The sequence below is a fragment of the Cimex lectularius genome, unplaced genomic scaffold (genome assembly GCF_000648675.2).
Source record: "Cimex lectularius strain Harlan isolate CLEC.00 unplaced genomic scaffold, Clec_2.1 scaffold305, whole genome shotgun sequence".
Classification (NCBI taxonomy): domain Eukaryota; kingdom Metazoa; phylum Arthropoda; class Insecta; order Hemiptera; family Cimicidae; genus Cimex; species Cimex lectularius.
This window is the reverse complement of record NW_019392834.1, coordinates 146,944-163,672: the sequence shown is the minus strand read 5'-3', so window position 1 is coordinate 163,672 and position 16,729 is coordinate 146,944. Positions and strand designations below refer to the sequence as shown.

At 32.6% G+C, this 16,729-nt stretch overlaps 1 long non-coding RNA gene and 1 other non-coding gene across 2 annotated transcripts in view; both read left to right on the top strand.

Moving 5' to 3' along the window:
* Positions 1-16,729, top strand: part of LOC112127507 — a 189,471-nt gene that overhangs the window by 51,872 nt on the left and 120,870 nt on the right. The gene's annotated exons all lie outside the window — the stretch shown is intronic.
* Trnas-gcu lies at positions 5,722-5,803 on the top strand. Its single transcript has one exon. It is a non-coding gene; the product is annotated as a tRNA-Ser (tRNA).

Genomic DNA, 16,729 nt, shown 5'->3' with positions numbered 1-16,729 from the left:
GTGTCGATTATGGATTAATTATTTTACGTAATAGTATTAAATAATATGAATGATTCAACATGAACTTTTTTCTAAAAAACAAACATAAATAGACGTGTATTATCGATTTTATAAAACTTTTCTCAAAGCTAACTTAATAAAAAAAGCCGTTTTGCTTTGAAAATAAATAAACTAAGAATGAATAGGAAATAGCTAAGCACATAATTATCTCCTTAAATATTATTTGACATACTTATAAAACAAAGCCTAAAAAAAGTATATAGGCCTATGTAATAATAATAGAACATTTTGTTTAAAACAAAATAATTTTTTTTTAGATAATTATTATAAACGTGGAAGTAAAACTTCAACAAAACATTTACCATTTTCCGTATTAAAATTACTTTGTAACTGTCAGGAAAACTTTGATATGATTATACTAATATAATAATGAAGAATCTTTACATTGTTAATATTGTATAATTACATTTCCATAATTGTTTGTTGAGGGAGCGTGAATAAATATATAACCAATAATATTTATACAATGCAAAATATATTTTTTATATATTCAATCAAAATATTTCTACTCACTTAAAGTGTTTGTTTTCTGGTATACTGACATCCTTCCCCACCTTTACAAAATCCAACGTATATAAACACAAAATATCAAAATCTCACTGGCACTCTCGACTCGACACGCAAGAATGGCACAATTACACAGAAGTTTGAGTGAGTAGAAATACTTTGATTGAACATATAAAAAATATATTTTGCATTGTATAAATTCACTTTTTCACATCCAAAATGTAATTGTTACATGTAAACAATGTTTGTAAATCCCAGGCCCTGAAGATGATCTCAATAAAGATCGAAACGTTCCACGATAAAGAAAATGTTTTTCTGAAACCTACATCACACCAGATCTCATCTCACGATTTCTAAATAAATAGCATTTTATCTTTTGCCGATATCAGTACAATCCTCTTGCCCCGATCATACAGTTGCTTCGTTAGATCTGCAGGGATATTTATCATGTGACTTGAGTACCTAGACTTATGCTTAAAATGAAATTAGCAAACCCGCCTGAAACAAGATTCAACCAGAAGCTAGGTCTACTTTTCAAACCTGCTGGACAACAATCCAAGCAGAAAAAAATGTTCTTCTCGGAATGCACCTCATCAACAAATAGATAATCTGGCCAGAGGATGATCTGAAAGGCCTAGAGCCTAAAGCTGGGGTAAAAGATCAACTCCAGAGGCGGCACAGTAAACCCATGATTAAATAACTCACCAAAACTGGTAAACAGTTGAATAGAGGTAGATAGGGTAAAACTCCAAACTATATACCCGTCACTGGTAACAGAGAAAACATAAACACAATATGGGTTTATTCAATGAAGACTCTATTTGTAGGTTATGCAATAGCAGTCAATGTTCTTTTACTTAAGGGAAGGAATGAGTCAATTGAATTGAACTAAAAAAACTGGGAAAAGATACAATAAGCCGAACGTGTTATGCTTAGGGAATACAAAAACCCCGCTTCCTGGTATTCCGTTATCATCATCATATCTCTCTCAGGAGGGAAGGAAACAATTGGCTTATATACTCGTTCATTATTCTACCCCCTAGGAATTAATTAAAGAAAAAAAGATCATATCTGACGGACCAATTTTGCCGGGTCCGTCAGAGAACTGAATTCTCACATTATATACTATCAGGACGAGAATCATACTTGTTCCATTTCTATTTTCAATATACAAATATTGCCGATATTACTACACATTTCAACAAAATTCGAACACTTACAACAACACCTGAATGATTTAACAGTACGGTTCACAAAGTGGGGTATGAAGATAAACCTATCGAAAAGCGTACATATAAATTTTACCTTAAGTGAACATATCTGTCCTGCAGTGAGTACGAATGGAATCCCATTGCTTGTGAATTATCTTGAACTTTTAATGGATAAACGACTAACATGTAATCCCCACCCAAAACTGAAAAGACAGCAAACTAACCGATAAATTATTAAAACGACTACTTGTCTCACGATCAACATTAGACATTGAAAACTTTTAATTTACAAGACAACGGCTAGATTTCTTTGGGCGTACGGTTGTAAAGTGTGGGGCAGAACCAAGGATTTCAATTCTTGTCTCCAATCAATCCCATCTAAATTCTCCATCAAATTATAAATGCTCCTTTTTACGTTTCAAATTACAATACTCATAACAACCTACAAACAATAAAAAAACCTACTCATAACAATCGTTTGTACATGAGCTCATCAAAACCCGACACAAAAAATTTCATCAATCACGGGACACACACAATAATCTATTAGTACGCCATTTATCAATTCTAACCCTACCTGAAAATCCTCCAAGGCAATTAAGAGAAAGCGGCCTTGAGACTTTCTCATTGGGTGAAGATTGAAAAGATTTCAGTATGAACGAGTGTTGCCGCTGGGCAATTTCTACAAGAGATTCAAATGACAAATTCAACATATATGAACATGTTTACTTAATACAATATTTGTACTTGTAAATATCAAATAAACGTAATAAAAAAAAATAATTTAAAACTCTCTCTAAGAATCTATCATACCTTTTTTAACTAATTTATTACGCCAGATTACGCTTATATGCGTTTGGTCTTTCTTCATTTTTGCTACAAAGAAGAAAAAAGGGATTAGAATTGGAAAAAAAATAAAAAGGCCCTATGCTTTGTACAAGCATCAAACACTCGTCGCTCGCACATAATGTTTTTATCCTTTCATAAAAAAGTGCCTGTACGCGGATTTTATATATTCAAAAACCTAATTCCCTTTGTGTACCAACGCTCATGTTTATGCAGGATTGTCAAAACCCTTTCATGCCAAATTGAAAATTAAGCGGTTTCTGACGGCAGTTACAGAACTTACTAAATTCTACGGCTTGCCAACAGATCCCGTCCAGTCCAGAATTCAAACCAATACCTTTCTCAATGGACTGTTTTATCCATCATAATTGTATTATTTCCCGATTGGGGAATCATGTTGAATAGCGTTTAATTTAATAACAAATGTAATGGAATATTGATTGACGGTTCTAGTAAATGCTGTTTATTGTTAATCGAGCTGTTGACTTTCACCGCTTACACTACTTAATTTTTCATTCCAATATTTTAATTTATATGGTTTTTAAGTGCTATATATTATTATAGGATCAAAGACACAAAACGGAGATTTGTATTTATTCTGTAAAAACTAGGCATGAAGATTACTAATTGACATAAAACAACGTTAATAACTCGTCGTTTACCTTTATTGAATGTGACTACTTCTTTTACACTCTTTAGATTTTAAAAAAATCAGTTCAGTTTTACCCTTTCCAGAGTCAACTTGTCGAGTGAATTAATTTTTTTAAATTGTTTTATTTTAAACAACAAATTTGAATTTAAAACAAATTGTGGTTAAGAAATTCTCGCCGTGGCAGATGTTTCGGTCCACGACGGACACCCGAAGTCATTTAATGAATTCCTTCTTAGGTAGTCAACTTCAAACGGTCCGTAATGCCAGTGTAAACTCTAGAACAGTCATCAGATGGCTCGTGAGAACAGCCAATTTCTAGACGTTCTGCATCAGGTTCTCTACTACCGCAGAGGCATCGAGTATAAAGACGTCTATTCGATATTTTGTATCTCGCTTGAACACGAAAAAAATTAGGGGGGGGGGTGTTCTCTTCAGAGATGAGTGCCGGTTTCGTTTGACAATCGGATGACCGGGACTGTTTGTGGAGAAGACATCTGTAATTAGAAAGCTTTGCTTCATATGCCATATATTAGTCACAGCCTTTGCAGAAACGGTCAGTTATGCTAGGGGTGGAATCAACCTCCATGCCAGAACTGAATTTGTTATTACAACATATAGGATCATTGACTGAACTAAGGCATATTGTGGAAGTTCATGACGAGCACGTTCTCCTGACATGAATCCTATAGAATGCTTGTATTGTACATATTCATAACATGGGTTAGATACATTTCGCCCCGATAAACAAGCCACGAACACTTTTATTGTACAATAGGATTATTTTTCACAAGACGAAATCTAGTCGCTTATTTAAGACTTAAGCCCCATCGTGAAGGCAGGGGAGGTTGACGAATTATTATGTACAAAATTTGGTAATAAATTGTTAGTTAAATTTTAATCCATCACTAAATGATTTCCCGGTGTCTTGGTGAATTTTTTTTCTAACCATAGTAATTAAATAATTTTTATTAAAATTCCTGTTATCGTTTAGTTCGGTTTACATTAAAATAAGTGTTGAACCGGCACACGGGCACTACTGGGTCTGTCTTCACTCGCGGGTTTTTTTTTTAGTTATTCAAACGCGTTTCGGCATTACGCCATCTTCAGTGAAAAACTTTTTTTCACTGAAGATGGCGTAATGCCGAAACGCGTTTGAATAACTCAAAAAAAAAACCCGCGAGTGAAGACAGACCCAGTAGTGCCCGTGTGCCGGTTCAACATGAGTTCGCCAACTCGCAGACCAAACCCCATCATCTACTATTAAAATACGTATGATGTAGTTAAATAACGTTAAAAAATATATATAGTTTGAAATAAACAAAGAAATACGCGTGTCTGGTTTTTTTGCCTGTGTGTATATAATGTATCTGATACTACATATAAATCATTTGAAAGTAAAAAATAAATTCACTAGTTTTCGTGGTCCGCTTGACTTGTGGATCGAAGTCACGATAGCTCAAGTGGTAAAGTAGCGGCATATCTAGCTGAAGGTCGTGGGTTCGAATCCCGCTCGTGACACTGATTTTTTTATCTCAACTAAAAACCTTAATTAATTGAAAGATAGTAATTGGTCAAGCGGACCACGAAAACTAGTGAATTTAATAAGTTAAAATGAAGTATATCTTCACTAAAGCTCTCCGTGTCCATTTCATTTGTCGCCGAGAATCAAATAGATTACACGACATTTGAAAAATGGCAAAAAGGAGGGAAAATTCAAAAAGGTGGGGTTGAGATGGGAAGTTAGTGTCCGAGTGGATCGAAGTCACGATAGCTCAAGTGGTAGAGTAGCGGCGGATCCAGCTGAAGGTCGTGGGTTCGAATCCCGCTCGTGGCACTGACTTTTTATCTCTAATTAAAACCTTAATTAACTAAAAAATAAATAAATCTAAACAGTGTTTATGTCTCAGGGGGGTTAAATAATGTCTCTCGTTTTGATTTTTCTTTATTAACTTATTTTTATTAATGATTATATAATTATGTTATATATTAATATATATTATTAATGTATATATTATTGTATATTATATTATTGTATGTATATATATTATTATATATTATGTATATATTATACGAATATATTATTAATGATTCGTAAAACGTTGTGACCTTACTGTTACTTTTAGGGAACGCTAGTCCCAGAATAAAGTATTCTCTCTCTCTCTCTCTTTGTCTCTCTCAACAATATAACTCTCTATAATACGTTTAAAAAGACTTAGAGGAATTTGTAGTAACGATTAAATGCTTAATTGACTGAGTATATGTCCTTAGGTTCACCATATTTGTTACACTACAAAGAAATTTTTTGTAATAATTCTAATGATATTTAAAACTCACTGGCACCCCATTTTATAGAAATTATACATTAAACCCAACATTTCGCTATATATTAAGCTGGACTCGTTATTATTATCATCACAGGGTACACTCACTGGCATTATTAATAAGGACGAGGTGGCCGAGTGGGTAAGGCGTTGGACTGCTAATCCAATGTGCTCTGCACGCGTGGGTTTAAATCCCTTCCTCGTCGGATTAAATTTTATTATTACACAAGACATGTGTAGAATAAATAGAGCTTCAATACATTTTTGTGTGCAACAACAATTTTTTGGTTGTTTTATTATTAGGTTAGAATAGAATAGAGCATTACAACCAAATTTGGGCTCTTTACTGAATTAAATTTATAAGGATTCAAAAGTAACTTACTACTATTGCCAAACAGCGAAATTTCGTGGAAATCGTGAAGCCATTGGCACATTATACGTCTTGAAAGATTGTTGGGATGTGTTCGAGATGGAATGTGATAGACAAAGGGGTTTGGATGAGAGTCTAGGGTTTTATGGACGCACCATAGTATCAAATTCTAACATTTCGAGATGAATGAGATATGGAGGTCTGAGTGGATACGTTGAATAGAAAGTCCCTACTTGGTCTTTCCCTCTCTTGGACAATGATTCGAATGATTTTGGTCTGAAGTGACTTGATTCGGTGGACAACCACAGTTCAATTAGTTTGTTTGTACATAGTAGTAATGTGTTATGTGATTATTTTAGTGAAAGGTTTGATGTGTTGTCAAGAATTCTTTTGAACTGTTTATTTCAGTTTTCTTTCTTTGAGTCAAATGTAGAGGTTCCAAGTTAATCTTTTGTCAATGTAATATACCAATTAGCAAACGACGTAAGTTGGTAAGAGGAGAATAGTGTTGTAGTAGATTGAACAAAAGGTGATACAGCGAAGAGTGAAGATCATTTCCTGGGATGGGTTTCAATGTGTTAAATCTTTAATTTTGTGAACTATTCTTCCAAATATGAGTGATGGTCCAGTAAGGTTATCTGAAGGCCACTACCAAGTATGATTTATTGAAAGGATATCATTTCCATATGTGAAACTATTGTTTCGGGATTGATAATAATATATTTAGTGTATACTGAATAAATGAATGAATGAATAATAGTATTTATTTACATGGAATAAAACAAACTCAAAATATGTTACAAAATACTTTACGGCATGTCCGTCAGCCGGAGTTGATGTGAGCAAACACAGTAGTGTATACTGAATATAGAATAGGACCAAGGATGCTGCCTTACAAAACACCCTCTTGGGATAGGGAAGAGGGAGGTTACTATTTAAACTTGAACTTGGACAAATAGAATTTAAGGTTGAGGTAATAAGTGAACGGAAGAATGCTCTTCGAAGGCTTCCTCAAAGAAAGCTTGACCGCTGGTAACATTCGCGTTTGGATTCGCCAACATGTACATAAAAAATCAGTTCTTTTTAAAAAGATAGTTCCTACTCACAGTTAGTTGTTTTGCAACGATCCGGATTTCGAGCCTTTTAGCTCATCATCAGGTTGAAGGACTCTCTCGACATGAGTTGCCAAAGTGAACCCGCTGATACATCCGCCAACGCGACGTTCCAATTAGCAGCTGATTTTGTTAATGGCGCTCAATTTGAACGTGCGAAACGCAGAAATTATAACACAAATAAATATTATACTAGTAAATACTTAATATTATTAAATTACTATAAAAATAATAACAATTAAAATAATTAGTTGAATTATTTGGATGTTTGATATTATTTATGTACATATTTAAAATAGGAGGTAGATCAAAATCTGTTATATTATTAATGCATTTATCACCATGTTCAATTTTACATTTTTTAATTTCAAATTTCTCAAACCAATCTAATTCTTTCCCTTTGTTGAAACTATGTAACACTCTTGTATTTAGATTTGAATTGAAATTATGTTTTGTTTCTTTTAGATTGTCCTTAAATGGCGAAAATTTGCTCGATTTAGGCAAGTGTTCTTTTACTCTTGTTTTTATTTCTCTACCGCTTTCTCCTATATATTTAATATAACAATCATTACAATTGAGTTGGTAAACCCCGCTTTTTGCCAAGTTGTCTTTGAGAGGATGTTTTTAAGTGAACCCGTACTTCTAAAAGCTATTCTAAAACCTTCTTGTTTAAAAATGTTACTAACTTTTTCCGATAATTCACCAATGTATGGCAAACAACGGAAATCTAATGATTCATTTGTGTGGGGTGGCTGAGTCCTATAGTTGATTCGTTTAAAGTTAATTTTTTAATTCTTTTAATTAGCAACCTATCAATAAATATTTCTTGATACCCGTTGTTTTTGCTAAGGTTTTATTAGTTTTTAATTCTTTTTTTATAGTTATCAGATGTTAGCGGAAGTTTTAACATCCGGTGTATGAGCCAAATGAAGCCAGCATAAAGTATCCATCATTTATCATTTCTATAAAAAATATATATCAGTGATACCTCAAATTTGAAAGAAAGAAAAACACTCATTTGTTTCATCAAGATTTTGAGTGATATATCTATTTTATGGCTGAAAAATTCGAAAAAAACAACTTATGAGTTTAAGTTTTGTTTGGTGTAAGGAGAATTCTATTTTTATTTTGTTGATGTTTCATAATGCATTTTGTTATTTTTTATAAAAATTCTGAAACTAAAGCATAATTTCCATTTACCAACCTTCCTTTTGATGGAAGAAAATAATGTGCCTTTTTGAATAATTAAAAAGACTGTGTATTTTAATCCTGCTTGACAAAAATTCAAACCCAATACCAGCTCATAAGGCAATTGGGAATAATTAAAAAAATAAAAGAGGGTTGGCATTAAACTCTTTGCGTAATACCAAAGCTAAAGAAGCAAGTGGGAGGCCTGCATGTTTATATGAAACGATATAATAATTTTTTAAATTTTTATTTATTTATTTGTTTTAATTGACCTTAGCGTCTGTCTATTAGCCATGACTCAAGTTATATAGGATCTTCTATAAAAATGAAATTGAGTGTTGAAACAATATCTTAAATCGACCACTTTTGACGTTTAAATAAGTGAATCGTGTTTTTTGTAACTATGGAAGTGCGCATAGACCAAGGCTTCCCAAACCTTTTAGCCCCCTTTCACAGAACAAAATCTAAACTCGACCCAATTTCAAAAGTAATAATTTGAATATGAATGATTAATGAATTGATTGGAAGAGTGAAGATGTTTTAGCCAGCACAATTTGGATTTGTTGGTTTTAATTTGTGCTCCCTGGAAACTGTCTGAACTGCTTCGGATTAATTATGTTGACTGTATAGATAGAAAATCCGGATTCACATGGGTAAACTGTGGCAAATGGAACAAAAACAAGTTTTGCCCTGTTTAACAAGAGGTTGAAATTTTTTATTTTCCAGTCAGAACAAAAAATGGGGGTAAATATCGGTCTCGAATGTAAATTTCAAGGTGGAGTGTGATGTAATTCTATCAAAATTCGTGATTACTTGAAGATAGACGGGTTGGCTTTGTTGAAACACAACGGTTTAACCACCCATTCATGGTCTTGCAGCATTGTATCTCGAGCTGTTGGGAAGTAGTGCTCAAAAGACATCTCCTACTTCGAAATAGTTCACACATTTCATCCGTCAATGTGCCGTTTGCAAGCTCCAGTTTGTTTTCTTGTAAAAAATCATTCAGCACAGGAAAAGACTCCACCTCTTCCTTCTCAACAAATTCAACTCAAAACTGGATTTTTCTTTCGGAGGCGTGAACTTTATCATTAGCTTCGAAAGTTGTGATACTCTTAACAATCAAGGAAAAACTCATCTCATTCATTTTAATGAAAATATCTGTTAAATAAGACAGAATAAACTGCCATTTCTCATCATTAAAATCGTTGGCCAATTTGACATTGTAGTCTATCAACAGAGGTAAAACGTCAGAACGAAATTCCTGTAATCTTGAAAGTGACCGCCACCTCACTTCTGTATGGTGAAGCAATGATTAAGGCTTCCCATATCGACACATAGTACGGTGAAACGTCTTGTCATAATATAATTAATAATTTCCACAGAATCATCTAAAACTTTATTGTTGCATATATTTCTTAGCTAAAACATATCAATAGAGATACAATTGCTGCTTCAAAATAAAAAACTTTCGTCTAGAATTATTAATTTTTAATTTTATTTATGTGTGGTGATTAGTGACCGTTAATCGATAATTATTCAGAAATCGTGAGATGCGGTCTGGTGTGATGTAGGTTTCAGAAAAACATTTTTTTTATCGTGCCAACGTTTCGATCTTTATTGAGATCATCTTCAGGGCTCAAAGTGTTTGTCTTCTGTGTAATTGTGCCATTCTTGCGTGTCGTGTTGAGAATGCCCCAATGTTTTTCTGAAACCTACATCACACCAGACCGCATCTCACGATTTCTGAATTTTATTTATTCTAAGTTTATTTCTAATTATAATTACAGTTACAACGTTAATTTCTTTTGTAATTTTTAATTTTTCTTTCTATCTAAGTTTGTTAAAACGGTTAATGAAATTGTGATTAGTATCAAGAAATAAAATTCAATTTTTATTTAACATTTTCAATTAATTTTTGTTTTTTAAAAATTTTAACAAAAATATTATTTTAGTTTTAATTTTAAAAATTAAATTCAAAACGTCAATTTAGCCAATGAAAATATTTAAATAGAGATTGCTGTTGGTCAAAAAATGTCATTTTATACCACCATGAAAGCAAAAATTGCCGCAGAATTATGTCATTACCTAATATTTAGAATGTCTATGCTACGTTAATGACCATAGTATTAAACTTGATTGCAATTTTAAACAACCTGAAACGTCCCGATTGAATTAATTGTACAACTAAGGTTAATTCGTCAAATGAGTTAAATAAATTACTTAAAACGTTACCCGCTTTGTCAAAAAGGAATTAAAGCCTAAAACTTAAAAAATTTCAATTGTGTCTGAAAACTATTTCGTCTATATAAAATATTGTATGTAAGGATTAGTGTGAGGGAGGAAGCAAGATGAATGAGAAAACACGTCACCGAATGGCAAATTATTTTTTATATCTAACTCTTTTTTAAATCGTATTCCTTTTATTGAGGACATGTTGGCAATGGCCTAACTTCCACGTACTACTCTGGTTTGTCGTCTAGTAACATTCGAGTAGTATTCCGTATGGCTTCGCCAATACGCGTATGAAAAATCAGGGAGACCTCAAATTTGAAAAAAAGAAAAACTCTCAGTTCTTTCTACGAGTAATACATCCCCTTCATCAGGACTTTGAATGAATTATAACCAAAATAAATTTTTCGATTCAGCTTAGTAGGGTGGACGAAATCTAACACCCCTCCTTCTACATTATTAACCTCTACCTGGTTATCTTCTAACACATAGAACCTCATCTGTCCATTATCCTAAAGAACATAAAATAATTATTAATAATAATATTATGAAATATTTAATCCAAATAAAAAATTATTCTATACGCACTTGCAGTAAATATAATAGGTAATAAAATAGAATTAAGCTAATGAAAGATTAACTAACCAATACATGTGTCAGCAACTTTATTTTTTTCTCTTTGAAAGGAAAAAGATAACTATGTTTCCAATCGGTCTATGGCCCAGAAAGGAAAATATTACTCACCCCAGAGGAGTTCGTGATCTTATAATTTTATAAACTTTAGGTGGTCATATAATTTTTTAAGATCAAAAGAATTTTTAACTTTGTAAGTTTTACGTGAATCACGATTGTTTAATATTCTAGGTATTGACTTACAAGGTACAAAGCCAAAGAAGCCCACAATGTGTACAGCGGGTCTTTAAGCATTTGGTATGTGAATTTAGGCGCATCGTAGAGTTTGGGACATATAAAGTTTTGTGTCTTAATGTAATTACACTTCTTTATTCTCTTTTCCATTTCATATAAAACAACTTAGCAACTGGCTTGTTTAATTTTTTTCCTAAAAGGTTGTGCGGGATCCCGTGCTCTGATTTTTTTTATTGAACAACTTAAACATTCCCTTTTCATAACGTTCTTTAGTAACATTATAGTAACAATTATTCTTTTTCCTCCTTCACCCCCTTTGTGATTAATAATTCATCATGATCTTTTGTTGATTATCTGTTTGGCCTTGTTGCCTCTTATTAAACTTGCATAATTGTTTACACTTGTTTAATCCATTTTGTACAATGTTAATTGCCTCTGCTCTTGATATTTTTTGTTTATATTACGTCAACATTATACGTTTCCGAATGTACACTTTATTTATTCTCTTTTAATTCTCTACTAAGAAAATATTAACAAAACTTATTATATATTAACGTAACAGTTATATTCTGAATTTATAACAGTTTATATTTTATTTTGGATGTATATATTTAATAAGAATATGATATGTTTTAATTGATTTTTAAATTTCTATAAAAATAAAGCAACAGAAATACGTATTTTTAACTAGAACCTTGAACGTAGGGCTGGAAGAACATCGATGATAACAAAGTTCATGTTTTATAGGGCAGTGCCAGCAGAAACGCTTATGACATTGCTGGCCAGAGAGTTCAAATTGCACCTTCATTTTATACAAACGCTTTTAGAGTTTCTTCGTTTAATTTGGTAACTTAGCCGTATTCCCGGGGTCTAGGATCGTTTCAACTTAATGATCCGTTTTATGAGAGATACGTGTTGAAAATAAAATGTAAAAATAAGTTTTTTTTTTTTTTAAATCCAAATAAGTTGTAAACTGCGGTAAAAACAGACAAAAAGTTTTGTAGTTTCTTATGAAATTTTTTCAATTCACTTATTTATTTACAACTGCAATTTAAACATGTAACAAGCCATGATGTTGAGGCAATGAGTATACTGTGTGAATGTGCCCACAAAGGGACGTGCAAGGAATGAACGGCGACCATCCAGGGATGAAATAATTTAAACAACATAAACAAGCGAAAAGAACATTTAAACAAGTCGAGCGGTAAAATATAAATATCAACGTAGTATACCTATAGCGATACTTTAATAAAATTGTTTAAAAAAATGGTAGTAAAAGAATGATTAAATGACTGAAAAATGATTTTATTCCCAAGATTTGGAGATCACATTAACCAAGTGGTATAAATAAAACGATTTATTAACGCTATCAAGTACAAAAGTACCGTTCTTCGTGACCTACAAGCACGCCAACTATTGAAAAGCAAATGTACTTAAATACATATATAATTATGAGCGTTATCTTAGTTCATAATTAGTATTTGCTAATAGTTGTAGATAAAAGTACACTTAAACAATTATGTTTGACTAGTTTTTCGTCTTGATTTTAAAAATCGTCTGATTAATAAGTAATATTATAATTAAAGACATCATCAAATATCATTTTAACCTTCATCGGAAACCAAAATAATAGTAGTTGTATCAAATTTGCGTTCGTAGCACGGTCGATAGGTGGCCCCAGAGTCTCTAATTCCCACAATGGGAGGGATCATACCCGATTCAGATTTGGCCTAAGTGGCTGACAAACAAACACTACGTGAGCTGGTTGGAATGCCTCCCTATATGAGAATTGTGTTCCAATTTGTGGATGAGATAGAGGTGTTTTTGTACAAATAATTTTTATTGCAGTTAATTATTTTATTGTACATGTACAAAATTTAGTGATAGATGTATTCATTGTTAACAGCTTCGTGAGAATGTACTTATAAACTTGAATGTGTAGTACAAAAGCATCGATGGAATATTGATTACCTAATCGACCCTCAAATAGACAACTTAATGATAAGATTACCTGCAAAAAATCGATATATAATGTGTCTCTATTTCAATGGAACTCACAATTTTATAAATTACATAAAGGATTAATAGTGCGTATTGAAAAAAAAGAGGGTTGGCATTGAGCTCTTTGCGTAATACCAAAGCTAAAGAAGAAGAGTGCAATATTGAAAAAAAAAATGCAAGTGGAAGACCTGCATGTTTAAATGAAACGATATAATAATTTTTTATTTATTTATTTGTTTTAATTAGCCTTAGCGTCTCCCTATTAGCCATGACTCAAGTTATATAGGATCTTCTTCAAAAATAAAATTAAGTGTTGAAAAATATATTAAATCGACCAATTTTGTTCAGTTAATTATTTTATTGTACATATACAAAATTTAGTGATAGATGTATTCATTGTTAACAGCTTCGTGAGAATGTACTTATAAACTTGAATGTGTAGTACAAAAGCATCGATGGAATATTGATTACCTAATCGACCCTCAATTAGAAAACTTAATGATAAGATTACCTGCAAAAAATCGATATATAATGTGTCTCTATTTCAATGGAACTCACAATTTGATCACAATTGAAAAAAAAAATCTAGATAACTGGGTCTGTTAAGAAACGTCGTCTCAAACGAAACAAACAATAAGATAATAATTTTATAAGGAATTAGCTATTCTTTAGCGAAATTAGCTGTTATTTTCGTAAAAGAATATCTCAATTAATTGTTAACAAATACAGTGAATTTACTGCATATTTCCAAAGTTTCTGCCCACCGAGTTCTAAAAACTTACTCCCCAAAAAGAAAGCATATTTTAATTGCATTTAATTTGAAATGATTTTTCATTATAAAAATAATAAGCATATTCTTGAGTCATTTTTCGGTGATTAGAATATCTATTGAATATTAAAGGGAAATCTTTTGAAACGAACGGCAATCAAAAACCAGTAAATTTAAAAAAAAATAGGTAAGCGATTTGTTTTTTGCCTGAAGCGTATGATCGCTTTATATTTTACTTTTATTGAAACATTGCATTCAACATAACATTCAATCGATATCTCTATAAAAATAACAGCTTACATTTTGCGGAATCAAATTTATCTGAGTTTCACGTGGTTAAAAAAACGGTATACCGTTGTACTTTGTGTTATTTTAGGCTAATATTTATATTATATAAGAAATTGAATTTCGTCGAAGTTAAGAAGGGTTTAACAGAAAATAATTATTTTCAAATCATATCAAAGTTGATTTGCGTTGTAGAAAGCCCATCCAAGTGGTCAATAAAGATTTGATTAAAAGGAAGGATCTGTTACTACAGATTGTTGAATGAAATACACTAATCTTCTAACGAATAAATGTGTTTGAAAGAAATGTCAAACAATAAACTGAAGCCTTATCGTCCTACAGCCCAATATTTCTTTTTAAATTAATTAAGATAATGATTTCTACGTTTTATTATCCGTGAATTTTTTTAATTAAAGGTCTGAACTAGACAGTTGTAAATATTCCAAAGCGTTTGTTTTTCAGAATAAGTAAGCCAGAAAAACTCAGGCAATCTGGCAAACCACCCCTGGCACACCACCCGCCGCACCAGTAGCATTTCCAATTTTGCACATGTTTCAGCTTAAAAGCTTTGTTGATCGGATGAAAGTCTAGCAATCGATCATAATCAATTTTTTTTGGTAATGTAATGCAAACGCAGATTATTGTACGGACTGACTCGATTTTAAAGTCGTAGGTTTTAAATTCTTCGCCTTTTAAATTATCCTATTTTTTCCAAATATTTTTGATTATATCAGTTATTAAGATAATGAACACATAAGCGCGAATGTTGTTAGTTGTCAATCATTCTTAGAAGGCCGGTTTTCCGGGGTAACAGGCATTCCAAATCAAAACTAACGAACTGACATCTTTTATTCATGAAAGAAACAAGAACTTTATCCGATAACGATTCAAGATGAATTCCCTTTAGGAATGAAAATCTAAACAATTATTATTAACGTCTTCTATGAATACATTTTTAAACAATTTTACAATTGTCAATGAAGCATTGCATTTTACACAGGACAAGCCATTGTTTAAAACTTATAATTTGCAATGTTAATGCTGTTTCCAGAAAATGACAGGATTACCATATTTTATGGAACAATGTTTCTTTTTCTTCAAAGTTACTATATACGGATTTTCGCCCCGAAGCTTTCCCTTCACATTCCCAGATTTGCTGACCGTAGCTGTAGACCCTACGAGGAGTTCAGATACCTCGTTATGAAGCTGTGTCGCTAGTATCCCGATGCCCAGAAGATTGTACCGACGAACGGGGGCTGTCGACAGCTAGGTCATATCAGCCCCCTACACATGCAAGCTAACATCTGCCTAACGAAGTTGCACAAATAAATACACTCATACATTGCACTCATTCTGATTAGTCGGTAGAGTACCGGTTCGTCCATCGACCTTGACACAATATCAATATTCTATAACACACACTGATGGAGGGGTGATGGTAACGCTATACTTCACCACCAGCTCCTCACCACCCACAACAATTAGTATACGCTCTCAAGCCAAGCACATAACAACAAAACACAAAAAACATATACAATAAAAACCATACGTCCTCCAAAAAGCGGAACAGGGCACCCAGACACTCGCTACTGTGCCCGAGAACCCTTCTTAAATACGGCGGCATGCCTACACGTAAAAAAGCCAAAGAATGATAAGCCAAATGTGGGACACATCGCGGGCTTTAGCCAAGAAACAGTATCAGCGTGCCAACCGTGTATGACCTATTCTTAATCGGGTAAGGGCGATTCCTCGTTTCCGGCTCATGTTCTCTGAGGGCTTTCTACACGCACGAAGCCCATGTTACTATATCTTCTTGGAAAATATAATAAATAATACGAAAGAAAAAGAATTATGATCATTTTTAGGTTAGACATTAATTTCTTTTCACCTCAAAGAAGCCGACACCTTATACAAAAATGTCTTTTCTATACCGACATCCTTCCCCACCCCTTCAAAATTCAACGTGTATAAACACAAAATAGCAAAATCTCACTGGCACTCTCGACACGACACGCAAGAATGGCACAATTACACAGAAGACAAACACTTTGAGTGGGTAGAAATACTTTGATTGAATATATAAAATATGTTTTGCATTGTATAAATTCACTTTTCCACTTTCAAAATATAATTGTAATATGTAAACAATGTTTGTAAATCCCAGGCCCTGAAGATGATCTCAATAAAGATCGAAACGTTGGCACGATAAAAAAAATGTTTTTCTGAAACCTAGATCACACCAGACCGCATCTCACGATTTCTAAATAAATATCGATTAGCGGTCACTAATCACCACACATTAGACATTAAT